This window comes from Saccopteryx bilineata, chromosome 3, assembly GCF_036850765.1.
Source record: "Saccopteryx bilineata isolate mSacBil1 chromosome 3, mSacBil1_pri_phased_curated, whole genome shotgun sequence".
Classification (NCBI taxonomy): Eukaryota; Metazoa; Chordata; class Mammalia; order Chiroptera; family Emballonuridae; genus Saccopteryx; species Saccopteryx bilineata.
Genome location: NC_089492.1, coordinates 222,366,734 through 222,387,174, shown reverse-complemented (window position 1 = coordinate 222,387,174; position 20,441 = coordinate 222,366,734). Strand labels below are relative to the sequence as shown.

General features: G+C 41.8%; 1 protein-coding gene across 1 annotated transcript in view; it reads left to right on the top strand.

Moving 5' to 3' along the window:
• Positions 1-20,441, top strand: part of GIPC2 (GIPC PDZ domain containing family member 2) — an 84,719-nt gene that overhangs the window by 38,699 nt on the left and 25,579 nt on the right. The window lies entirely within an intron of this gene.

Here is a 20,441-nt window from a genome sequence, read left to right as displayed (position 1 = left end):
AGGACGTGGGAACTAACGGGCAGCACCACCTCTAAGGAAACACCCAGTGAAGGGGAAGAATGCCTAGAAGGACGTTTTCTAGAAAAAGTATTTGGAGTTCTGAAGTCTTTGACTTCGATGTAGCTTTTCCAAACTAAGACCAGCACATTGTATTGTGTTCATCTTCCTGAGCAGTAAGATTTTTTTTTTTATTAATCTCTCTCAACTATGACTGTCATTTATGGATCTCAATGGCAAGAACTTTAGTTACATCCAGAATTGGTATTTAAAACAGTTATCTAGTCTATTTTAGAGTCTTCCTTCAAACTCTTCCTCCGTTGGCATTTTGAGTTGGCGCTGTGGGATGGTATGAAATGACTTTGGTGTGCCGTCTGTACTTGCTTGGTTTTAGCCATGGCAGCTGTGCTCCAACTCTTGTCCAAACCCCCAGGGCCATCTCACCTACAGAAACACATGCCAGCTTCCCTCCCTACCCAGCACTACTTTAATAAGCCAGATGATGGCCTCGTGTTTGTTGTCTCTGATGGCTGTTTTCTCAGGGTAGTGAATGACAATGATGGGAGAATACAGTGGGTCTGGGGAGTTAACATTTCTCCTTCCTTTAGCTAGTCAGTGGCAGATTCTAGTCAGTGGAAGTGAATTTTTTCCTGCTTCCAAGTGCGCTGTGCCACTGACTAGAAGCACAGTGTAGATTATGTTACCTGTGGGAGACAGAGTTCCGAGAAGGTATAGGGATGCTTTATGCCAGCGCTGCCCCTGGAGGGACCATTCTGGAAACCACTGCTATGGATACTGTGATGCTATATGGTGCCTGCAGCATCTGAGCTCACTTTGCACAGAGGCAGGTGGGCCAGGACTTGGGTTTTCATCCAGCAGCTCCTGTTTAAGAGGCCTCGCTTGGAAACCAACTTCCCAGGTTCACAGCCTATAAATTGATAGCATGTAGGCAGCTTGAGAGAAATATTCTTGTTTGATTTTGACTCTTTGTAAATCAAAGTCATTCTGATTGCACAGCCCAATGGATATAGTTTTCTTTCTGCATTTACCTCCACCAAATAATCTTGTTTTTCAGAGTTAATTTTTCCTATTTTTCTCTGTTGCCTCATAAGAATTCTATGAACCAATTTGAGGACAACACGGGGTACATTTTCCTAATGAGGTTTATTATTTCAGCATCCCAAATTCTGGTTGGTGCTGTGGGTTAGAATACCTAGGGTGATGCTGGAGCAATTTCAGGTTTTCATTTTCCAAGGTTTCCCTGGCAGCTTCACTTAAACAAATCAAGCCTCCCGGTCTACATGCCTTTTCCTGTCTGTGGGATGGTCCCTTCCCCGGGCTCCCAGCCTGGGGACTTTTCCCCTGAAGTAGGCCTTGCTGCCCTGCCCACTCTTCAGGATTTCATTTTGTAGCTGACCTCTTTGCCTCTGAGATAAAGGCAGCACTAGTGTATTCACAACATCTGGATTTATCCCAGCATTCAGCTCTTTGCAGGGAGGTGTGTCCCTCAGGAGTCCCTGGGGGACCAGGCTTCCCCCAGTTCTCTCTGTCCCAATCATTTTCCTTTGCTTTGTTTTCTTCCTTCTTGTGTTTTTCTAGCATTATCCTTGATGCTTTGAATCAAATTTCATAGTTTTAAAAATTATTTATTTATTATTATTTTTTATGGTTATCTGACTCTGTTCGCTTGGGTTTTTCTGTCTGGAGAAAGGGCCAGTCTAGGTGAGGTAGAATTTTCTCTTCTCTGATTCATATTGGCCATCCTGGCTGACACTAAGTCATTTTTGAGATTTTACCAAAAGCTGTCAGAAATGGCCATGCACTCCAGTATTTTCCTACCATTTAACCTAAAGATTTAACCTGTAGAGGCATGTGGACTGTGGGTTTCCCCAAGTACAGGAGGGAGCAGTGTAGTGGCTGCTTTGTCATGACATGACATGGATAATGAGCGCACAGCTTCTCAGCCATGATTGGGCACATCCTGACTACCTGCTACATTTCCATATGTATGAGTACCACCAACCACATTCTACCTCTAAAAGTCATTTATGTGTCAAGATGGTTTGAAAGCTACAGAACATGTATTCTTTAATTTAAAGAAAGGCATTTGTTTTGAAAATCTAACAGGAAGATCTCAGAAACAGAGACTTTTGCTCAAGTCTTGGGAAGCTCAGGAACTGAGGTTGTTTCAGGGATGTGTGAACCAGGAACCTTCTTGGTACTGGCTTGATTGACTCCTTCCAAATTTTGTCTGTCTTCATGTTACTCCACTCAGGATTCAAATCCCTGAGATAGAAGGGGGATCTTATTAGGTCACATGCCAATCATTTTTTTTTTGTTTGTTTGAAAGAGCAGCAGGGAGAAAGAGACAGGAACATTGATCTGCTCCTGAATTTATCCTGAACAGGGAATTGAACTGGAAACCTTCACACTCTGGATCCACACTCCAACCAACTGGGTTTCTGGGTAGGGTTTAATTTTTTATTGATATTTAGAGAGACAGAGAGAGGAAGTGGGGGGGGGAATCATTTATTTGTTGCTCCACTCAGTCACACACTCCTTGGTTGCTTCCCATGTGTGCCCGGATTGGGGATCGAATCTACAACCTTGTTGTACTGGGATGCCACTCTTACACAACTGAGCTAACCAGCCATGTTCACATGTATCTTGAGAGTGGGGAAAGCAAGATACCTGACTGATAGGCCCACCAAAATCACAGAACAATGAAAGGGAAGTTTCCTTTTGGGTAGAAAAAGGCAAATGCCTATATTACCATTTCTCTTAAGCTGTTACTTGTTCTTTAGGCAGAGCAGTGTTTATTTTTTATTAATTTTAATGGGGTGACATTGATAAATCAATCAAGGTACATATGTTCAGAGAAAACATCTCCAGATTATTTTGAATTTGATTATGTTGCATACCCCTCACCCAAAGTCAAATTGTCTTCTGTCACCTTCTATCTGGTTTTCTTTGTGCCCCTCCCCTCCCTCCTCCCCCTTCCCCTCCCCCCGTTACCATCACATTCTTGTCCATATCTCTGAGTCTCATTTTTATGTCCCATCTATGTATGGATGCATAATTTTCTCTTAACTTTGAATCTGACACTGACCATGCACGATACACTTAGTCTGGGTGTATCAGAATGAACCTGGATGAATGAGGAATTGTCAGTTGGCTTTGAGTGACTGGTCTTAAGGATTATTCTGGTATGTGTTGGGTATAAAAATACCCAACACATTGTTGTTTGACAATGGGATCCCTAGAGACCATGATAACATCACAGCTTTCTTTCAGGGTAAAAGTAAAGCCATATTCTCCTTTGTGCTGGCTATTGGATTTGGAAGGGGCCATGCTCCACAGATATGGACTATACTTCTGGCAAAATCCTTCATTTATGTATCCCACAAAAAATTTGAGAGTCTGCTGTGTTTCAGGTACTCAGCTAGTCATAATATGTGCCAAGAAAAAAGACTAAAATATAGCTCCTATATTTTGAGGGGCTCACAAGAAGCTGTTATGTACTGAATTGTGTCCCCCTAAAATTCATATGTTGAAGTCCTAATTTCCAGTACCTCAGGATGTGACTGTGTTTAGAGATAGGGTCTTTAAAAATGTAATTGAGTTAAAATGAGGTTATTAAGGTGGGCCCTGATCCAATATGACTGATGTGCTTCTAATAAGAGGAAATTTGGACCTGGAGACATAGAAGGAGAAAGCCACATGAACATGAAGACAGTCATCTGCAAGCCAACGAGAGAGGCATCAGAAGAAAGCAACCCTGGTGACAGCTTAATCTTGGACTTCTAGCCTCCAGCACTATAAGAATGTAACTTTCTGTTGTTTAAGCCAGGGGTTGATTTCTTATAGCAGTCCTAGAAAAGTAATACAGAGGCCAGTGAGCAGAAAAAGAAAAAAAAAAAGAAAAAAATACAATGCAGTTTCTTTGACTGTGGGCTCCCTAACAATCTGGAAGGTACAGGTTGGGTATCTTAGCAGTTTTTTGGCCTTGGACAGATGGCAGGAACATAGTGATATGCTTTTATTCAACAGATATTTAATTAATGTATGTTGGTATTAGGGTGCTAGTTGTTGGGATAATAGTCACTGTTTATTGAGAACCTACTGTATTCCATTAGCATGCTACTTGCTTGGTATATCCATGAGTAAGATCCAATTCTTACCTTCAGGAAGTTCATGTCTAGTGGGAAGAGATGGATATGAAAAGAAGTAAATTCACTGAGGACTGTTAGAGGCACGAAAATGTCCTGTAGGTATAGAAGTGAGAGGTATCAAGTCTACCTTAGGAATTTAGGAAATACTTCCTGGAGAAGGGACTTGAGCTGATCTCAAAAGAGGTTTTCTCAATGAACAAATAAAGGAAAGTTGTGGCATACAGAATAAGTAAATGTGTAAAGGTATGGAACAGCATTATTATCTAGGAATATGATGATGTATGTCAGTGTGATTGGAATACAGGGTATGGGGGTGGTGTGGCAAGAAATGAAGCACAAGTCAGTAGGGACCAAATTATCAAGAGTCCTATTATGAAGATAAAGAGCAGACAATGGAAAACTAATGAAGGGATTTAGGTACAAAAGTAACATAATGAGACTTGGATTTTAGAAAAATATTTAGCCTGACCTGTGCTGGCATAGTGGGTAAAGTGTCAATCTGAAACTCTGAGGTCACCAATTTGAAACCCTGGGCTTGCCTGGTTAAGGCACATGGGAGAAGCAACTGTGAGTTGATGCTTCCTGCTCCTCACCCACCACCTTTCTCTCTCTCTCCTCTCTCTAAAATCAGTAAATAAATTCTTTAAAAATAAAGATACTTGGAGACTGTGTCAGACAGAGGAGTGGGTTATGAAATAGAGGTTAGGAAATCCATAAATGTTCATTTGTGTTAGTTGAGAAGAAAGATGATCCTGAATTAAGGCATGGAGGTAAGAAATGGTTCAGAGGAGTAGACAGTGGTGTGCTGGAGCCATTTGTGTGCATCATTTTCCAACTCCACTTTCAGTGACTCAAGGTGGTTGCTTGAAATTGGCTATCATGGGGTGTTTACATCACAGAAATAGGTGAATATTATATGTTCAGGCTCTTTAGCCAGGGGAGCTGATTGTTAAACATTCACCTGCATGCCATTGAATATTAAGAAGGTGACCCATTGGATGTATAGGTAAAGGAAAAGAAATTGGAAATGATGACCCATAGATTGGTGGCTTGTATGAGACATTGAGTGTGGTGTTATTCTTTGAAATGAGGAATACTGGGAAAAAGATTTGGGTTTCAAGACAGGGAAGAGATGGAAATTACAGTACAATTTTGGATCTTCAGAGTTTGAAGTCTGTAGGACATTGTCTGCGGGACTGTGTGAAAGGAGTATATGAATGCTGAGAACTGGGCCCTAGAGAATGGGCCCCCACTTAACAACAGGGATAAATTTTGAGAAGTGTGTCACTAGGTGATTTTGTTGTTGTGCACACATCAGAGTGCACTTGTACAAACCTAGATGATGTAGCTTACTACACACCTAAGCTGTATGTCATAGCCTATTTCTCTTTAGGGGAAGAAAGATAATTTTTCCTCTACCCTTTGAGTTGTTGGCTTAGAGATCTCTGTAATAAAACAGATTCATAGGAGAAACAAAGTTTAATAACATGTATGCCTCCTGTATACAGAGCCCCAGGAAAAATGGGTAACTCATCACAGTGGCTGAAGTCACCTTAAGTACCATCTTCAGCTGAAGACAAAAGAAGATGTTGGGGGTGGGAGTTATGGGCGGTTACCAGGAAAAGCACAAACATAAGATTGTTGTGTGAATATAAGTCTTCTGAATTGATAAGAGTTTCTAGAGATACTCTTGTTTCTCTGTACAACATTCCCTCTTGTTGTACAGCTTGAAAAATACCCTTACAAATGGAAATTTCCTTTATAAATGTAAATGTCTTCTACAGGAGTAACTTCTACTTGGTTTTTAGAACTTCTCCCCTGTCTGCTGTTTGTTAAAAAAACCCAGCCTAAAATAATCCTTATGCCAAATAGACATATTTTGGGGTGAGAACTTCTGTTCCCCTACAGCTCCTAGGCTACAAACCTGTACAGCATGTTACTGTACTGAATACTGTAAGCAGTTGTAACAAAATGGTATTTGAGTAATGCGTTGTGCTATGACATTATTATAGCTATGACAGCACTAGGGATAGGAATTTTCTAGCACCATTATAATCTTGTGGGGCCACTTGTATATGTGTTCCATTGCTGACTGAAATGTTATATGGCACATGACTGTAATTTGAAGCCATGGAAATAGATCCAATTAATTAGACTAATAAGAGAAAATGACCAACAGCAGAGCTCTGGGGAACCGAGCATTTAAGGTGTAGAAAGCTAAGAAGCCAGCACAGTGAGGAATGGCCAGACATGGAGGAGACAGCTTCTGGATGGCCTTTCCGTAAGCACTCAACAAGTCACTTGTCCCGAGACAGCAGAGGCCCATTGCAGCTGTCCTAAATTGGCTGTGGGGCTCGGTGGGAGGAACAAAGGCCTCAGAATAAAACATACTCCGAATCCCTGTGCTGGTTTAATCACTGATTTTCAACCAGTGATTCTCAACCAGTGTGTTTAGAACACAGAGTAGAATAGAATTGAAAATTTCATGGTGCTTTGGGCCTAGTAAGGGTGAGTATTGCAATTACATTGTTTCTATGTGTGTAAGTTTTATTTATATATGTGTGTATGTATATATGTATATTTAAATGTATGTGTATTTTTATGGGTCATGATATAATAATGTATATATTTTTCACTCTGTGTCATAGCAAAGAAAACCACACACATTTAAAAGCCACTGGTTTAAATTACTCCCTTGTTGAAAATCTGTAGTTTAATGGGAATTCACCCCCATGTCTAGCATGGTTGCTCTTGGTCAACTGCTTTCTCTTCCAAATTTTGTTTCTTCCAGCCATGGGTTGATGGCAACCTTCCCAGTCCTTATCAAGTATCGACTGGAATGTCTCTTGTGGCATTTTCTTTTCTTTCTTTTAGGGCATGGCTCACTTCCTTTCCACTTTGCCAGTGAAAAGGAACATGTCTGCACAATGAGCTCAGTCCTGCAGTTTACCCTGTAAACATAGATTTTCCCAAGGCTATGAACATTCACTCTTCCATTTAACTGGCTTTAGGACCAGACTAGTTCAGCTGGTGTATTTTTCTATGAGACCGTGTAATTGCAAAAACAAACAAACAAACAAAAAATTAATTATAAATGTGTGAGTTTTTAAAAATGTGAGGCTTTGATTCACTTTTACTTAGAAAAGTTTCTAGGTTTATCCTGGAAAATTTTTTAAATTTGTAATATTTGCCATTTATGCAGACAGGTTTGTGGAAGGAAGTCTGAAATGTTTCTGTAAAGTGTTTTGAAATGAGAAAGGGAGTTGAAATGAAGTTTACCTTCTAGGGCATTCTAGTCTTTATTTTGGGGTTTGAGTTTGTGACGGACCTCTGGGCCATGTCTTCTTTCGGAGGCTCCATTTCTGTGCTGTATGTCCACGAGAACAGCATGTTCAGAATGTGAATTATTTGAGTCCTTTGAGTCATTCACGGCTGGAAAATTCAGACCTCATCTTTGTGATTCAACTTAACTGGTGAAACATTTTTAAAGTTTCAAGATGTTTGATTTTGACAGAAGTGTTGGATTTTGAGTTTTATATGACTTTTTAGATATTTCAAACATTTCAAAGTACTTTCTATTTTTCATAATATTTCAAACAACAAATGCTTTTGGTACTTCCCCAATTATACTGAATCCAAACGAATATCCTGGGGAATGTGAAGAAAGACAAAAGAGACAATAAAAGTGCAAGTCAGTAAGTTATAGACTCTGCCACATTAGGCTGTGTGATAATGCGACATTTGTGACACTGGCTGAATTACTTAACCTTTCCGTAATTTGTTTTCCTCCCACATAAAACTGAAGATGCTGATAGTATTGACCACAGTGGGTTGCTGTGAGCTTTACTTGATTAAACATTCGAAAAAAGTCAGAGAACAGTCCTAGAAGCCTAGTAAGTCAGCTTATATTACTGCTTTAATTATGAAGGTGTACCTTTCCTTTTAAGGAGTTATTTAATTTATTATTATTATTATTATTATTATTATTATCATTTTAGCAAGAGGAGAGGCAGAGAGACAGACTCCCACATGTGTCCCAACTGAGTTTCACATGGTAAGCCCACTAGGGGGCGATGCTCTGCTCATCTAGGGCCCTTGCTTTGTTGCTCAGCAGCTGAGCCATTTTTTAGTGCCTGAGGTGGGTGCAATCCTTAGTGCCAGAGGCCAACTTGCTCGAATCAATCGAGCCATGTCTGCAGGAGGCGGAGACAGAGGGGGGAGAGGTGGAGAAACAGATGTTCGCTTCTCCTTTGTGCCCTGACCAAGAATTGAACCTAGGACATCCACACGCCAGGATGATGATCTACCACTGAGCCAACCAGCCAGGGCCTAAGGAGTAATTTTAGAAACAAGAGGAACCTGCATGATACAGGAAAAACAATGTGGGTGAATTGCTGATTAGCAAATAGTTGTTGAGAATGCTGGTACTCTTTCAATTCTGAAAGATGGATGGTAATATCGTATCTCATGTTGGTATATCATTGTCATAGCTGCAATAGTTTTTTTTTGTGACAGAGAGAGAGAGAGAAAGACAGAGAGAGGGTCAGATAGGGACAGACAGATAGGAAGGGAGAGAGATGAGAAGTATCAATTCTTCGTTGTGGCTTCTTAGTTGTTCATTGACTGCTTTCTCATATGTGTCTTGACTGAGGGACTACAGCAGAGTGAGTGACCCCTCGCTCAAGCTAGAGATTTTTGGGCTCAAGCTGGTGAGCCCGTGCTAAGCTGGCGACCTCTGGGTTTTGAATTTGGGTCCCCTGTATCCCAGTTCAATGCTCTATCTACTGTGCCACTGCCTGGTCAGGCTCTAAGTAGTTGTTAAGTAAGAAATAATTTAATCCCTGAAAACATTCTAAAAGGGTAAGCAAGTGAGCAAGGTTTAGGAGCAAGCTAGTGAGGGAGGGAGGCAAGCTTCACACTCCAGAGCCAGCTTTATAACACTGCTATGTTGTCAGCGTGTTTGCTGTCTCCAAGGAGCTTATAAATTACTATAAGAAGTTGATACATTGAGAATCAAGTAATTCTATTAATACCAGTAATAGCTACCATTTATTGAATGTTTATTAGAAGCAATATGATAATTAGTTTTGGAAGGAGTAGAAAGCATCAACTTTTAGTTGCTTCTCGTCTGTACCTTGGCTGGGCAAACCTGGGGTTTCATGGTGTCCTCAGTGTCCCAGGTCAATGTTTAATCCAGTGCATCAACATAGGTCAGGGTTTAATTCTTGTCTCTGCTGCCTATTAACTATGTGATCTTGGGCTGCCTTTTTATCATAAAGTGTTCGGAGGACTCAATGAGTTAATGTATATAAAGTACTTGGAATAGTGCTTGGTGCACAGTGCTACATACATGTTAGTCATTGCTACCAGGACTATTGTTATTAGGGCCTGATGTAATCCTCATGCCATTCCTATGAAGTTTTCTAGATAAGCAGACTGAGGTCACTCAGTGGTGGGTGGGAAGTACAAGAATAATACTCCAGTCCTGTTTGCTCCCAGGTTTGTGCTCTTAACATTGTGTGTCACTGCCTCTTTAGAACTATAATATGTACTGTAATGCAGATTTAAATGAAATGGAATTCTGCTGAAAGCTGACTTGTCTACAATGGAAGGGTTCTAAGGCTTAGAGAGTGATCATGGCTGGGAGAAGTGGTAAGATTGGGAAGAATCTCCCCAGGAGAAAGCCCTGGCACCAATAATTTATATTTTATTTTATTTTTTATTTTTATTTTTTTATTGAGAGGAAGACAGACAGGAAGGGAGAGAGATGAGAAGCATCAACTTGGATTCACATCACTTTACACCTGTACATATATCTTTATGCGCTGTGACAATTGACTAGATAGTCCTCTGGAGTAAAAATCTCTGGGGCCATTACGTTTAATTGAGTTTCCATTTATATGTCTTGAGACCATTAAGTTTACTTTCTCGGTTGCAAGGTATGCTGTGTACTACAGCTTCATTAAGCTTGTCTGTGTCAGGGCCTTAATGGCCGTAGGTGAGTCCAAGCATCCCCAAAAGTTAAAAACTACCATAGGCATGACAGCACAGTTCTGTGTCAGCATGGGCTGATTAGCCATTAATCTATCGAGGTGTCTTATTTAAGAGCATTCTGTGGGTGATCAACGGGGAAGGGGGCTGCAGCCAAACCAGCGACCCCTTGCACAAGCCAGGGACCTTGGGCTTTAAGCCAGCAACTATGAGATCATGTCGATGATCCCACACACAAGCCAGTGACTCTGCCCTCAAGCTGGTGAGCTGGTGCTCAAGCCAGATGAGCCTGCACTCAAGCCAACAACCTCAGGTTGTTGAACCTGGGGCCTCAGCATCCAAGGTTGATGCTCTATCCACTGTGCCATCTTGGTCAGGTGGCACCAATAATTTTTGGCAAATCTCACTATTATCAGGTACCAGTGTCTCCTTTCCAAGTAACTTTCCTTGAGAGGTGATAGGACTCCTGATAGGCTTGCCTTGGGCTATCAGAACTGTAAGAACTATGGCCGGGCCGTCCAAGATGAAGGACTACCTGTGTCTTGGGCTTGGCACAGTGACTTGGCCATAGAGCTCCAGGGGAGAGTCTATGTATACAGAGACTAACATCAGCCCTCCAGATCCTAAGAGGGGGAGAGAGACTTCTCAAGCATAACCAAGACTCAATTTCTCACCAGACCTGTGGTGTGTGGAGCTTAATGTCATATTCAATCTGACATTTCCTTATTTTTTTTCAGAATTGTGGAGTAAAGTTTAACTTAACTACAGAAATTTAAACAGGTGTTCAGAGAAGGGAAAGATATCCAGTGGGCAGGACTGGGTGAGAAAGATTCCTAGAGAAGATTCTTGCACTTGAATTTGGTCTCGGGGGATGAGAAAAGTATACAGGAGGAAGGACAGTTTCCTGTGGGAAGTGTTCAGGATGGTGAAGAGCCTAATCTTGGAGGGACCGCTACAATCCAGGCTGCATAAGAGCTCCAGGCCATATTAAGAGGAGCTCTGACCTTGTCTCAGGGGCTAATAGGGAAACATTTTGATATTAAAACTGAAGAATGACACGATCAAATAGATTTTGGTGAATTAAGCCCAGAAGGACAATGGAGCTCTATTTAATTAGAGGAGAAACCATGCAAGAGGCTGCGGCAACATGTTCAGGGTAAAAGCTAAAGTCAGGGATTAGGGGCAGCAGTGGGAATTTGAAGAAAAGAAAAAAGGCTGAGTAATATTGCAAAGGCAGAAATGGGGGTAGAAGGTACATTGATGATGTTTACCTAATTCAGAGAGGAGAGAAAGTTGAGAAAAAGCAAATATGACTCCCAAGATTTCTACCTCAGAGCCCGTGATAAAAGTGGTGATTGGAAATGAGGCAGTGGAAAGAGGGCAGATATGGTGATGGAAAATGATTTGACTTTGAGTGATGGGCACACAACATAATCAACAGTTCAAATGCTATAGAAATGTTTACCTGAAACCTATGTATTCTTATTGATCAATGTCACCCTGTTAAATTTAATTTTCTAAATAAAATTAAAGAAAAATAAAGAAGGAAATGAGGCAGTGGGATGTAGAAATGGTTTGGGGAATGTCAGGGAGAAAAGTTTATTTGAGACGTTTTATCTGATAATGGCACTCTCTTTCATGTCTTTTTTGGCAAAGGTTTAAAGTGCTCACAATGACAAATTTTTGGGGTAGAACATGCCCCTTTTAATGCTAAGTTTGTTCTGCTCTTTGTATATCTAGTTAGACATGGGTTTGGCACCTACTCAAAGATATTATGAAAAAAGATAAATGAAGAGCCAAGTTCTTATATGGGGTATGGCGGATGTGTTAGATGAATCTGAGGGTAACTGAGAAGTGTGTATCCAGTGTAAAGACCCAGTTGAATAAAGACCCAGGCTAAATGTGCATTCTTTTACTGTAGTTGCTGACCTAAGAATGTCCCAACTTGAATTGTGCACCCGAAGCCTGTATAATTTTTGTTAACAAATGTCATCCCAATATATTCAATTAAAGAAAAAAAAAAGTCCAAATTTTAGAGAATTTTTATAAAAATCTATTTGAGCCAAATAGAGAATACAATATGCCTGGGAAGCAAATCCCAACAGATTGAGTAAAATCCTTCCCAGGATGACCATCTGTACCTTATGCATCTGGAATTAAGGAGGGAAAGGAAGGAAGATTACATGAAAGCAAGTTGGGAACTGGATTTCAGGATAGTTAACTGGATCATGTGCTCTTCTGAGGGTGCTTTCACTTCCGAGGGATCTGAGGGGAGGCATTCAAAGGTGTATTAACCTAGATGCACAGAGGCAATGGCTTGCTTAAGGCAAAGATAAACCTTTTACTAAAGAAGTTATATGCCTTGAGCATGACCTGCCCATTTAGGAATTTATGATTGGATCACTCTGTGATGTTACTTTCCATAGAACCCCTTTTCACCCATATTGTAAACTCTCATTAAAAGGAACATGACAGTGGTGGTGCAGTGGATAAAGCCTTGACCCAAGGTTGCTGGTTTGAAATCCCGAGGTCTCTGGTTCTGAGTGCAGGCTCATCAGTGTGGGGTTACTGACTTGAGTGGGGGAACCATCTCTATGATCCCAAGGCTTGCCAACTTGAGCCCAGAGGTTGCTGGCATGAAAAGCCCAAGGTCAGTGGCTTAAGCAAGGGGACACTGGCATGGCCCTCTTCAAGGCACATATGAGAAGCTCAGTGTACAACACTTTAGAAAGCAACTAGGTGTTGATACTTCTCATTCTTTCCTCCCTTTCTCTGATGCAGTCAGTGCACAACTAAAGTAAAAGCAATTGCGTGTTAATGCTTCTCACCCTCTTTCTCTCTTCCTCTTCCTCCCTCCAACAAACAACCTCCCCAACCCCCCCTTAACTTCTTATTAAAAGAAAATTTAGGCCTGACCTATGGTGGCACAGTGGGTAGAGCGTAGACCTGGAATGCTGAGGTCACTGGTTTGGAATCCTGTGCTTGCTGGATCAGGTATATACGAGAAGCAGTTACGAGTTGATGTTTCCGATGCTTCCGCTCCCCCTCCATGCCTTTCTCTCTCTCTCTAAAAAAAAAAAAAAAAAAAAAAATCATTAAATAAAATCTTAAAAAAAAAAGGAAATTTAATTAATGCTCACGTTTTTAATCTGGGAAAAGTGCAATTACCCTAATTTGTAATACTGAAAACTTTGTAATCTGTATTTTCCAAGACACCCTAAACTGCGATTGATTTCTTAGAACGGTGTTTCTGGAGTGTTTAGAATGAATATCAACCATGAGTAGAAGGTAAATAACAGCATTCAGCTTTTTTAAGCTTAACAATCAAAGTAGAAAAATGTAGGATGAAGGGGTCAAAAATGATGCTAAAATGTAAGTGGCTTACTTAATTTGTTTGAATAATATGAATATAATGTAACATATTAGAAAAGCAGCAATTATACTAATAATACATATTTTATTAGAAATTACTTGTACAGTAGGACTCGTTATATAATTATAGAAAAATGGATTTAAGAAATTATGCTCAAGAGAGGGGATGATAGGATGGGATAATCCTGAAGGGAAGGGGGGAGGGTGCTTTGGGGAGGAGGGCAAGGGAGATGCTGAGGGGAATATGGGGGAGGGGGGATGCATTCGGGGTGACACTAGAATCTATGTAAACACAATAAATTAAAATCAATAAAAAAAAGGAATTTGATCAAGCCTTACCTGTGGTGGTGAAATGGACAGAGTGCCAACTTGGAATGCTGAAGGTGCCAGTTCAAAACCCTGGGCTTGCCCAGTCAAGGCACATATGACAAAGAACCAATGAACAACTAGAATGAATTAACTACTTCTTGTCCCTCCACCCTCTCTGAAAAAATCTATAAATAATAATCTTAAAAAAAAGAAGAAATTATGCTCAAAATTTTGGTCAGAGTATGTTTTCAGAAAATGTTAAGCAGATAAGCAAACCCCCCCCTTTTAAAAAAGATTTTTTAAATTAATTTTACAAAGAGAGGAGGGGTGGGGAGGAAAGAGAAGTAGCAACTCATAGTTGCTTCACTTGAGTTGTTCATTGATTGCTTGTTGTATGTGCCTTATCCAGGGAAGCTCAAGGTTTTGATGCGGAGACCTCGGTGCTCCAGGTTGATGCTCTATCCACTGTGCAATTACAGGCCAAGTTCTATTGACTCTTTAAGTTGGCAGGATTGTTTTTGTAATAATTCCCTTAACTTTGATTTATTTATTTGATTATCAATTTTTTCCTTAACTTTTTAAAGGCCAGGGGAAAATATTTGTAATAAACCATAATGAAAGTGAATGAATTTTTAGTTTTGAATTCCCATGATAAAATTATACTGTGGAATAAAGAAAGTGTAAAAGGGTAACAACAAAATATTTGAGCTCTTGCTCTTTTTTTTTTAAACTTGCACATCTTGGATTTTAGAGGTTTGTAATCTGTTTTTAACATAGTTCTCTCTGGATTAAAGGTATGAACCTGCTTCCCAGAGATGCACATCAACTTTTGCCTGTTATTTCAGACTTATAAACACATGGCTGAGTTCTGCTCAAAATAACACCTTAACCAAAGACAAAGAGATTTTGGGTACAGTTGTTTCACTTCCAACATTTGTCATACACTGTTCAGTCTTATAAAAAGAACAGTTAAGAGCAACTTTTTGTGTGTGTCTGGGCGGGGTTGGTTCATATGTTGCCAGCCCTTCTGATCCAACAGACAACTGACACCTTGTGCATATGGCTTCCTCTTGCCTCCTTTCCCTCACTTTTTGTCTGACTGGGTACCACACCAGCTGGATTAAAAACAAACAAACAGAAAAACAACAACTCCCCCCCCCCCATCCACAACATAAAGAAACCAGGGCTATTCTACAGAAGTCTGAGAAATGTTGGAGAAAGGAAGGACACATAGGAAAATAAAATGTACAGTTAAAATCTGAAATCCTGGGACATAAACTAGATTTTGTTAACTATTCTGAGGAAGTGTGTGCATTTGGGTGTTGTGTGCATGTTGGTGGTGAGAGTAGGGGAGGGGCACGTGAGCTGTTTCTGGACAGTGCCGTTTGTGTATGTCCAGGCTCTTAGGAACGTGCCAGTGTCCAAGAGAAACTGAAAATTTGAGGTTTTTTTTTAATGAGAAATCACCTAACTTTTAAATTAGATATGAATTAAAGTTGTGATTACATAAAAAGGATAATAGAACTCTGATTTCTGTCCAATTTTTAAATGTTGACAACTACCAAAAAATCTGAAAATATTGCACATTCTGCAAACCTGTCTGCGGACCCCATGTAACTGTGAACTGCCTGTTTGCAGCCTTGGCCTGGGAGAATTGTCCTTCGTGCCCCATTCCTTTGCTCTGGTGGCATCCATGTACCTTGAGCGTCTCAGGTACCCAGTGGGAAGAAAGTTTCAAGTGAATCATTCCCATGAGCGGTAGCTTAGTTCATGCTACATGGGTGTTAGGGGCGGGCACTGGGTGTTTCCTTTTCTACGATGGAGGGTGATATGTCCGCTCACTTGCTCTCGTGGTGTCACGTAGCTCCAATTGGGGACTTTTGTGTGTGTGTGTGTGTGGGGGGGGGCTGTCATCCAGTGAGATGGACTCTGGAGGCCTCCAGGGCTGAGCTCTCCCAGGTAGGGCTGGGCTTCCACTCCGCCTCTTCGTAGAATCTGTTGTTTTCACCCTCCTGTAAATTGAAGTGCGGGAAGTTGTAGTATTGTAGAAAAGATAAAGTAGAATAAAAAAGAGACATTTGTGTTGGAAGTGAACAATTTTCTGAACAATTGAAGAGAGACCTTTACTTGTTTCTCATTCTCTGAGAGAAAGCCCCTGCAAGTGGTGCGGATGGGTAGGGGAGTGGGAAGAGCAGGTCTTCCCCTTCAGCAGCGCTTCTGATACCAGCCAGGCCACTGGGCGAAGCACCTGGAGACACTGGCCCTGTGAGTGCTTAAAACAATGCTGCACATAGGTGTAACTCTCATCTTACAGATTCCTCAAGTTGACACAATTTGTAAATGGAGGAGCTGGGGTTTTAAACTCAGGTTCTCTGGTTCTCAAATCCATCTCCTGTTCACTGAGCAACCATTGATACAGCTGTATCCGTCTGTGCCCACCTCCCATTGAGTCATGGCTGTGTCCTGCTCTGAAAGCTGTGATCTGTGCTCCAGGCCAACCTGTGCTCCTGTGGGGTCGGGAGAAGACCTTGTTCTGTGCAGGAGCGGGAGAATGCCCTGTGTCCCCACAGTGTCATCCTGTATCAATTGGGGATGTAAGTCATGTTGCGTGTGCTCCTGCTGAAAATAGGGCTTTGGCGTTTGTCAGCCGCTCTTCTTTTCCTGGGGCTCAGGGTGGGACTAGAGACAGACATCTCTTTGCCTTCTCCATTTCCCCGTCCCTCAGATGTAGCAGAGACTGGGGTTGGTCTGTGTATTGAAAATGCCAGTTGAAATGGGGTATCATAAAGAATGATACAAGTGTTTATAAACATTTTAAGACATGAATATATATCCTTTTACCTGTCTTGTGATGTAAAAGGCCCTTTCTTTGAGTAGAGGACACAAAACGGAATTCTATTATCCTTCTTACATAATCACAATCTTAATGCATATCTCTGGGTTCTGTTTCATTTTTAAAAACCAGATATGTGAGATGTTTTTTTTTTAAGCAAGAGAGAGAGGAGACAGAGAAAGAGAGAGAGAGAGGACAGATAGGAACAGACCGACAAGAGGGAGAGAGATAAAAATCATCCGTTCTTTGTTATGGCACCTTAGTTGTTCATTGATGCTTTCTCATATGTGCCTTGACTAGGGGTTCCAGCTGAACTGGTGACCCCTTGCTCAAGCTGGTGACCTTGGGCTCAATCTGGATGAGCCCGCACTCATGCCAGTAACCTCGGGGTGCTCAGCATCCCAGGTCGTTGCTCTATGCACAGTGTTACTGCCTGGTCAGTCGTGAAATGATGTTTCAAGATATTTTTTCTAATCTCCTAGCATCATCTTGTCCACAACTAATTTATTATTATTATTACTTTTTTTTGCAGCTCTTATGGAGTCTTTGCAAAGCAGTTAACCTAGTTTCCTTAGGAGTATAAATTCCTTTTTCAGTTATCAGCTCACATACTTTTAAATTAAATTACATAATTAGAGTACAGCTATAATTGCCATGAGCAAGTTTGGGAACCAACATGACTGCTTCCTGGTGACTAGGGGGATGTGCTGCGCACCCACAGACCGCAAGCACCCTGTGCCCCAGTGACCCGCAGCAGGTGGGTCCTCAGTGAGCTTCCCATGTGGGGGCCCCTGGGAACTAGTGAATCAGCTAGCTGCACGCCGCTTCCTAGTGTCCACCATCTGAACCGTAGTCCTCCCGTTGTTCAGCCCCTAGACAGGACGTGTGCAGAACCATTCATGAGAAGTGAAGTGACTGGTTTAGGGTGTGGCCTGGCTGCTTAGACATGCTTAGACAGATCGGCATCCCCAAAGTAGGCTGGACTGAAAATGTTGACAATCCTTAAAAAGTCAAAAAGCACAGAACTTGTTTCTTTCCCCCTGCGGGTGAACAGAACTATCCTGCCTATTTTCACATACAAACTGGTTGATGTATATTCCTGAATCACAAGATCTCAGAGAAAGTTGGTTTCTGTTTCCCTAGCGGTCTGTAAACTGCCTTTTGGGGGGGCCCCCAAACCAGAACTTCAAGTTTAACTTTTGCGTTAGTGCCACCAAGTGGTTAGTTGTGAGATACCACTCTCATGCAACAAACACATCCTGATAACAAAAAATCTGGGACGAATAGGCAGAGCAGAGGATTTTTAGGGCAGTGAAACTATTTTGTGTGAATTACAATAGTGAATACATGTCATTATTTATTTGGGCAAACCCACAGACTACACCATCGAGAGTGAACCCTTAGGTGAACTATGGATTCTAGGTGATAATGCGTCAGTGTGGGTTCATTGATTGTAGCTGGTGTCCCTGCGCGGGGGATGTGGATAATCGGGGAGGCTATGCATATGTGTGGGTGGGGTGAGTATATGGGAAGCCTCTGTACTTTCTGCTGTGAACCTAAAACTGCGTTAGAAAAATAAAGCTTATCAATTAAAAAAAATCTGTTCTTCATACATTTTCCCTTCAAGCAACTGGTGTTGCAGGTAAGTGTAGCGTAAGATAGAAACATTCTCTAGGCAGCTGGCTGCTTCTCAACCCTGGATGACGATCACTTCATGAAGCTCTCACATCCTAGAGTCTGGGACCTTGTCTCTGTAAATCCCACAAGCCTTTTATGTTTTTAGTGTATCTGGAGTTGTTACATTTTCTGGGGTTATATCATGCTCACCAGACTTATAAGGGACTTGTTGCTAAGTCAGAATGCCAGTGTATCACTTTGCAATTGGACACCTATATGCGGTGGTGGACCAAACACAGGTTCGCTGAGCAGTTCATTACCCACCCACCAGGAAAGTCATACGGGAGGACAGATTATACCGACCAGGTCACTTGGTGAAACCTCGGTCGGGAGGTGTGTGTGGTAAAGGACGTAGAGAGCATAAGGTTGTTTATTGTGAAGGTTAGTACCATTAACTTGACACATCTTGACCACTGTGGGTCTATATCCAACTCAGCTGAAACACTCATACTGCTGGACAGGGCAGGTGACAGGCTGACCTTGTCTGTGTTTTTGGGGTCCCTGCTTGGAAAGTCTGTGCTGGGAGTCTTGCTTCTGTTAATCCATTGCCCTCATGGGGCACAATGTAAATGACAAGCCCATGCTCTGAACTCGCTGCTGTAGCTCCAGTCTCCTGACTCTGGTCACCATGTTAGTGTTAGCATCAGCAGTCACCATTTCTAGGTTTCTGCTTAGGGGATCTGCTCTCCTTTCCTCATTATATTTTTAATGCTTTTATTCTCAAGAAGGAAACTTCATTTTGGGTGATTCTGTTCCTGAATGAAGGTTAAAATTAATGTGTAAAATCCTTAATCACTTTGGAGTAGATTCTCAATAGCAAAATAGTACTTCCTGAAGACAGGAATGATTCTAGGTTCTGAGCCAGTAAGAATGCATTCATGCAGGCCAGTTGATGTGTCTTTCTCTCTCTCTCTCTCTCCCTCCCTCCTCCCTTTCTTCCTTGAAGAGAGAGAGAAAGACAGAGAGACAAACAAGAAAGGAGAGAGATGAGAAGTATCAACTTATAGTTGAATCACTTAGTTGTTCATTGATTGCTTCTCATATGTACCTTGTCTGGGGGCCTCCAGTTGAGCTAGTGACCCCTTGCTCAAGTGCAACCTTGGACACAAGCCAGAGACCTTGGACTTCAAGCCAGTGACCTTTGGGCTCAAGCCCCCCACCATGGGGTCATGCCTGTGATCCCACGCTCAAGCCATTGACCCTGCACTCAAGCTGGTGAGCTTGCTCTCCTGTTGGATGAGCCCATGCTCAAGCCAGTAACCTTGAAGTTTTGAACCTGGACCCTCAGTGCCTCAGGTCAATGCTATATCCATTGTACTACTACTGGTCAGGCAAAAGTTTTTTTAAAATTAATAAGCTTTATTTTCTAAAAGAGTTTTAAATCCACAGCAAAAATAAGCAGAAAGTACAGAAATATCCCATATCCCCCTACCCAAACATATGCATCGCCCCCTCCATTATCAACCTGTCCCAGCACAGGGTGCTGTTTCAGTCCTCAGCATCCTAAGTAAACACTCTATCCGCTGTGCCACTACCAGTCGGGCTGAGAGCTGTGTGGACCTCCCCACCTACCTGCGTTTACCAGCCTGAGCTGTGATTCCTCATCGGAGCTCAGTTTTGTCCAGTTCTTGGTGCAGCATCTCCTCCCCTCTACCTCTGTCCTCGCCCCAAACGGCTGTCACCTAGAGTTCAGTCGAGGGGACTTGGAGAATATCGGCAGAGGTTATAAATGGGTGGCTTGTGTTTGGAACCTTATCCACAGATCTCTTTTTATTTTTACCAAAATGTTTTTTAAAGATTGATTCAATTGCCAAAACTTAAAAGTGAAGAAATTCATAAAATACTTGGACTACTCAGTTTCTTTGCAAACAGGTGGATGTAGCTATTCAAGGCCTTCATTTCCCCAGGGAATAAGTTACTGGGGTGGCCTACGTAGGGCACTCCCCTTCCCCTTCCCGTTGTGCTCAGTGCCCACCCCACCCTTTCACTCACTATGGTACTGCTTGGTGTTGGGGGCGACTGTTTGTGACTTGGAAAATCAAAACAAAACCCAGACCCAGACAGAAACCAAGTGCAGGGAAAAGAGTGGC